Here is a 7743-nt window from a genome sequence, read left to right as displayed (position 1 = left end):
ACACTACTTTGCTATTGTATCAAGCCGATTTCAGCCCGAGTCCATAAATATACGGTTGTCTTCAAGTAGCTTTCAAGGTTCAATTTTTCAAGGACGCTCCAATGATTTGTCCTCAACTGATTGCTTGTACCTTAATTAGTTACACCTTAGTTTAAACTGAAAAGACATGCACCAATCAGGTTCTCAAAAGTCCCCACATGAGAATTTGATTGGTGTCAGTCTCAATACATCTTAATTGCATCAGCATTTAAGTGTGGTTAAAATTCATGCATTTGTGATCAGCTAGGCTATCCCACAGAGAAAAATGGAGAACCAGCTTATAGAGTTTTTAGCGAAAAAATGTTTTTCACCAATCAGACACTTATTCTTCCTTGATGTTGCTTAGAATTGCGTATACTGCATTGAGTAAGAATGGCCCTTGATTTGCACTTTGAAGAGAATGGCACTTAAGGAGCCTTCCTCTTCTTCTGAAATCGTACATAGAAGCATAATTCTCACTGAATACGGCTCATGTTCTTTCGATAGCAGTCGAAGGAGAATGATGAGCTAAGTACAAAATACTTATTGGTGAGAAACTGACCAATCAGGTTCTCTTTTTCGTTCGCTGATGGTCGAAATTGCGTGAAACGCATCCGGTATAAGCGATCCTTACTCGGCATATAGGCAATGTATTTAAGGATCATTCTCTCTGCCTGTGAATTTTTCGCACACTATGAAGTCGCCTGCGAATAGGATCCAGAAGTGTGCAATCACAGATGGCGCTAGGGGCTAAAATTTGCTGTAAGAGTTCCGTGTTACTGCTTCCGATTCATTTCTCACCTAAGCTTGAAAAAGCGCACGATTCAACATTATTATACTTTCAATGTAACGCGTTCTCTCTATTTAACTTTCAACGAAAAAGACAGCAATTCGAATTCCGAAGCTATGATGCTACCCAAAAAATAACAAACGGTTCTATTTCACACAAATGCACCCAAATAAGGGATAACACTTAAAACATGGCAAATCTCACACCTAATTTATGTTGTGATATTTTATTTATGTTATGTTGTGAATTTTTTTTTACTCTCATGACCTATTAGAATTTATTAATTACAGCAAAATCTTATGAAAGGTAATTGCGAATAAATTTAAATTCAAGTCACAAAAATAAAACTTTTTAGATTATTAAGCCGGTTCACACATCCCCTCGTAAGCATGATATAAGCGAAGGGATACACCGGAAGTTTTCTGAATTACTTCCAGTTTTAGAAAGCCTGTTATTGTTAGTCAACCATCCATTCTCGTTCGCTAGCATGAACTAAAAATGACTATTTCCCCGCAAAATACTTCTCAATCTGATTCTCATGTGAGAATCTGATTGAGAAGTATTTTGCGGGGAAATAGTCATTTTTAGTTCATGCTAGCGAACGAGAATGGATTACTCGCAGTTTCTCTGCATCGGAATCGCATATACCAGGGCATATCCTAAAGCTAAAATTTTGTAACGCAAAAGAATTCGCATATTCTAAGTTATGAAGCTAAATATTCTCATATCCTAAATTCTGTAAGAAAGTCACATAATAATTAGTAACGTAAATAATTAACTGTTGCTAGGTAATATACTAAGAATAAACTAATAAATATAAATAGCTAAAATAAGGCTGTAATTAAAAAACTAATTAATTAGGCATATATTTTAATATTTAATACTCATACGTAAAAAAAAATATTGCAGAAAAAATAGTTTATTCCTAAAAGGATTGAAAACAGTACTAATTGACCTATTTGTGTCCCACAGTGGACTGATCATAAAGACACGGTTTCCAGTAGAACGCCGAAGTCATCCATCACTGGCTGCGATCAGTAAGCGGATAGGTGACCACTTCGATCAGTTTAAGGGACCGAGGGTGCGTGGTATTGGTCCTCGTTAAACTGTTCTACCGCAAAGTGCTTGACTTCGCGTGCAGGTCACCGGGCTACCAAAGCGGGGGAGCCAACCCACTGCAGAGGATCAAAATTGCGATGGCATGTCTTCGGATCATCCTCTAAAATGTTTCCCAGACTGTCGTCAATAGTCCATTGTGCAGCTCTAGTGCGACGTAAATAAAGCACCTACCTGACCTATTAGTATTCTAGATAAAAAGTATTTAATATAGAAAGGCACCTTAATACCGAAATCAAAAATTAACTTTAAGAATAATTTCAGTTTTAATAGGTATAAAAATCTGAGTTTCCATAGAGAGCTTAAGGCATGTTTCTTAAAAACATTACTTGTTTTTTTTAAAAAAAAAAAAAAGAAAATCATGCCTTTATTAAAGTCAGTGGTTTTTATTTATTGGTTACCACAAATAAAAGAAGCATGAATAATTTTCTTGACGTATTCGGTGGTGTCTAAGAATTGGATATTTTTTTTTCAAGAAGAAGAAGAAGATGACGGATACCCACTCCTGTGACCTATGACGTCAGCGTCAGCTGGTCTTTTGTTAGCAAATCAAAATGCTAAATTTGCGTCAAGTTTCTCCACTTAAGTCAGAATGCTAATTAACGTGAAGTGAATTAAATACAGAGCAGAACACACAGAGGCATTCCTTTTGAAATATTTCATAGCAGGTACTCGCCATAACAGTTTTGCAACTACTTTTTCTAAGATTCATTTAGAGCATGCGCAACACGTAATTTTGGCGTACTGTGTTAATATTTATAAATTTTTGGGCATTTATATATACATTTTGTATAGTGTCTTGTTAAGACTTATAAAAGATTAATAAAAAAAATGAATGTTATTTTAGTATTGCGGAGACTATAAAATTATTAGGAAATTTTCCTTTCAGTTTGTCTTTTTAAGCAACAATGGCTAATTATATTTTCTTTTGTAATCTACAGTAATATTACCGTAAACAACAGCATTATCTTATAGACTGAAATATTACTGCTCAAAAAGTATTTTCAAAACTAATTTTTGTACTGTTATGTTTAGAGACTTCTTTTCTTTTACATTTGAGAGATTTTTATATTTAGGGGTCGTCCTTGAGTGATGTTCTACAATTTTCAATATTAAAAGTATTTTATTAATATTTTTTATCCTTCCTACCTCTTGTCACAAAGATCGTTCTTCACCATACCCCATTACCCTTTTTCTGTTGCAAGTAACGCTATATTATGTAAACATACGATAGCAGTTCTGAGACAAATACAGGTAAGTTCATGTTTCAAATTGCATTTTCAAATACATTGATGAACACAGCAATAATGATGATTAGATTTGTACTATTTTTAATGAAACATATGAAGAAATGAATATAAAAAACAAGAAATATACAAATATTTAATCGCCTAATTTTCAATATATTTCCTCCCTCCTCTTCGTCACAATTTCTTGTAATCACCCTCGAAGTGTGGGGCTGGTATACCTTAGGTAGTAGGACGTTGGGCCCGTGTCCAAGAGGTCGTAAGATCGATCCCCCCCCCCCGACCGAGGACTCCTCATGTACATAATGGTGACTGGTACACACTAAATCTGTCGAGATCAGTCCTCAAAGTTTTGTTAATTATTCAATACCTCTGGGAATACTTGCTCGAAAATTGATCGAACTCTGCTTCAGATCTAAATTATGATCTACGGATGGTTGGATGGACAGTTTGTGAATGTGTCCTCCCTGCAAAACGAGCTGTGGCGTATGCGCGTGGCAGTCATCAAATTCTATGGATGGAATAGATGACGACACTGGGAAGCAAGAGGAAGCTCACCCCTCTGCCTTAAAATAAGCTTGTCCCTATTGACAGTAGCATAAGACAACAACAGCAACAATCCGTCAAGTGTGACATGATTTACGATTGACTCTTCCCAAGTAGCACAGGGATATTGTAACAGCTTTAGTCTACATCGACCGACATTGTCAATATTGGCGAAAATCTACATTGCGTGTACGATATTGTTCGATTCCCGTCGATTTCACATTAGAAGTTTGTTTGTAAAACTTTTCATTTTAAACTTTATTGTGTTCTTAAATCAAAATTAATCATTTAAAGGACAAAAAATGACGTCAAATTGTAATAATTCCAAAAAATAAATTTGAAATATAAATTTAGAGATATCCGAAATGCTGAGAGATATCGATCGACGTTCCCCATCGTTTTTACAATATCGAACAATATTGTTTCGCGATATTGAATATACGTTATAAAAGGGGTCCATTTTTATATAGTACAATGTTTCGCTATACGATATTGTACAATGTTCAAAGCTAAGTTTCTATGATATCGTTTTTGTGAATTGTGCTACTTGGGTTAAGAGGATTCTAAAAATTTCATTTTGTAACCCACGTAAAACTATAGGGAGTTTCCCTTTTACATCAAAAATTCACTTTTCATTCATAGTTTATTTTCTACGGCGTTTGTGCTACGATTTCGGCATGTATTCTCGTGACGTGATTGAATGACTGTCCCGTTAATCTGTAAATGTTTATTAAATGTGTTGCGCGCAACAACATTTAAAAACTGATAAAGGATTATTTTAGACAGTATCGAACCACCCTAACGCAAATCCGAGGCATAAAAAAGGCTTAATGTTAATAAAAAAAAGTTCAACATGATTTAAAACAATGGCGTCCTTATCGATTTGTTTGCAAAATTTTATTTGGTCTTCGCTTTGTGTTTGGAAAGTAAATATTTTAATGAATGGAATATTTATTACATAATAAAAAATATGGTTGCTGAAGAAAGATTTCAGTATATTGTGATTTGAGGCAGAATAATCGCCAAGCCTTGACAACTTCCGGGCAGCGGTCCGACGCGAAGAATTAAATTTTTTAAAAAAATTATCGCAGATATCCAACTCTTAGGGTTTAACTCGTAGCCCTCCTCGAGCAAACTTTCATATTTTTTTAAAGCATTGAAAGTTTAAAATCCATTTGGAGCCTTGGTGGTTGTAATGGATGCAACCAATCATGATACGGAAATATCCCGTTGCTAAAGTTTCAAAAAGTTTCACTTACTCGTTTAATGTGGAAGTGTAACTAACTGTGTGGAAATTTTCTTATCAAGCAGGAAGTAGTATGAATAATTTTTGACGAGTAAACAATGAACTTTGTAAGTATATTTATAGTTTTTAAGAAAATGGCACAAAATAAAAATCATGCGTGTTTAGAAGTTTTATTTAATGAAAATCAAACTGTTTATATTTGGGGTTTTTTACTCGGTAAGTAATTATCCTTTTTATTTCATTTATGGAAAGATTGTTTCTATTTTGTTTTCTGTAAGTTGAACGGCTTAAAGAGTAAGTGAGGAAATCATACAGTTGATTTTTTTCTCTCTCTTTATCAAAAAGAAAAGTCAAACGCATTGCATTTTTATTTTGTTTTCAAACTAGAAATCTTATTAAATATTAATTAATTGTATAATTTCTGAAAAATGATTAATTTAATTTTATTTGTTAAAACAGTTATAAAAATTCTGATGTCTTAAAATTTAGTTTGAATAACTGTTTAACAATGAAAATAATTTTGACTTTCTGCAAACCTTTAAAGAATTGTTTCGCTTTTTGTTTGACCATCCGAAAAACTATTTTCTGTAATTTTAATATTTATAAAATTATCATAAATTTTGAAAGTTATAATAGATTTTATTGTAAACATTTTAATTGTTACATTTAATGAGTAATACATTTAAATTATTATTTTGTGAGCATTTGCATAATAAATATATCTTCCTTTTGTATTATTTCTCTTGCGTTTTTCATTTTACTTTGTATAATTTTGACACTTACAAACATAGAATGGATTAGAGTTAAAACAAAACAGATAATCTTTCTTTTAAGGGTAAATATTTCAATGATTAGGAGTTTAATTTTAACAAAATTGTCGTGACACTTGAATTTAAGTAAAATATTTGAATGCTATACTCCAGTATTCAAATAAAATTTTTATGATTGTTTTGCATTTTGGGGAGTAGAAAAAACATATATTATGTTCAATTAAATTTCCTATATTTGTTATTTATATATTATCTAAATATTTCGTAATATGAAAAAGGGTATATAAATTTAAGAACTTATGTATAGGCTTTTTTTATGTCCTTAGATTTACATTATTTTAAAAATATTCATCAACAGTTTTTTAGTAAACATCTTCAGTTTTTTCACAATTTAGTCATCAATATTCATCAACTTTTCTATCAGTGTTAAAATATGAGATATTTTATAACATTTTCGAAAATAGAATTATTTAAGATCCCTACTTATTTAACTCAATTAGGATTATTTGATTTTTATATTTTTATTTGAAATAGTGTGACAAAAACGTGTACTATTATAAAGGATATTTTTTATATACTGAAAGAGAAACAAAACAAAAATTGCTAGTTATAGGTTCTTAACGATAACTTGTATATTAGTAGCAGGTTAAATTTATTTTATTTTATAACGGTTGTTGAACAGTCGGACCGATTTTCGGGTTTACGACTACTAATATTCAACTACGTAGCCTTGTAATTTTGAACCTAATCCAGAAGACATGGGAACTCCTAGATCTAGCATTGGGGGAAACTGATGATGAAACTAACTCGTATTAGCGTTACAAGGAGAGGAAGACCACGAGATCCTCCCACGGTTAGCCTGATGGCAAGGGGACTCTAACTCACGATCAGTGTACCACTGAGGATATTTTACGTCAGAACTGTGGTTGGTTCAAGTCGGATGCGGAATTCGTATCGACCAACCTTCTCTGGGATTCGAAACCTGGCCACCTCATTGCAAGGCGAACCCTCTATCCCCTGAGCCATCGCTGCTCTAACAGGTAAATTGGAAAGTCTTGCTCGTTGTAAACAGCAAGAGTAATTGCTTTCCGAGTGACATTGGCAGTTTAAGGAGATCTGGATTTTCTAATTTGCCTACGATGAGCCGTGTTGGCCCAGGAGAAAGAGCGGTGACCTTCCAATGATGTGTACCAGGTTCGAATTCCAGCAATGGCTGGTCGATTCCAATTCTGCAGTCGGCTCGCACTGACTATAGTTCTGACGCAAAAATATCCTCACTGGTCCTGGATTATAATTCCCTTGCAGTCAGGCTAACCGTGGAAGGTTTTGTGGTTTTCCTCACCATGTAACACATATGAGGGATAGTTCCACGAAAAAGTTCTCCTCGAAGACAAATTTCTCTCAATACTTGATCAATATCGCCCATCCCTTGTCTTCTGGATTGGGTTCAAAATTGCAAAGCTACGGAATTGTACATTGGTGGTTGTGAACCCAAAATCGGGTCGGCTATTCAACGACGGTTATAAAATAAAATAAAATTAACCTACGATATACATAATTTTTGTGGTCAACAACTTGTAAATAACTAAACTTAAGTAACGCTAGTGGTGGGGGTAAAAAAATGTGGAGGCTTTCTGGTTGCTGTTTCTTGGATTTTATGCCAGTATCCCGATTCTAAGAATTGTACTTGTTTTATACTTTTTTATTTCTTTACAGTCGTACCTTTTTGGGACTTCGTTGGTATCTGAAATAAAATTTATTGGAGAACCAAATAATTTTACAAACAAATAATTTAATGTTAAAAATAAGACAGCCGAAATGGAACATAACATTTTAAAGATAGCAGCTCATTCACTTTATTTATTGATTATTTCTAACATTTTATTTAATTTTTTAATTTACGTCTTGATTAAATATAACACAAAAATATCTTTTGTGTATACATATACACATATAAACATCTCCCTCTCTCTCTTTATATATATATATATATATATATAATATATATAT

At 33.1% G+C, this 7743-nt stretch overlaps 1 protein-coding gene across 1 annotated transcript in view; it reads left to right on the top strand.

Annotated features, from left to right (window-relative positions):
- The first annotated feature begins 5078 nt into the window (after positions 1–5078).
- The window catches only part of LOC107449342 (Synaptotagmin 1), a 68470-nt gene continuing 65805 nt past the window's right edge, over positions 5079–7743 (top strand). Inside the window, exon 1 of the mRNA XM_071181235.1 lies at positions 5079–5179. The gene's annotated coding sequence lies outside the window, so the exon portion shown is untranslated. The remainder of the gene's footprint in view (positions 5180–7743) is intronic.

Source organism: Parasteatoda tepidariorum, chromosome 5 (genome assembly GCF_043381705.1).
Source record: "Parasteatoda tepidariorum isolate YZ-2023 chromosome 5, CAS_Ptep_4.0, whole genome shotgun sequence".
Taxonomy (NCBI): Eukaryota; Metazoa; Arthropoda; class Arachnida; order Araneae; family Theridiidae; genus Parasteatoda; species Parasteatoda tepidariorum.
Note: the sequence above shows the minus strand (reverse complement) of the source record. Positions and strands in the feature narration are given on the sequence as shown.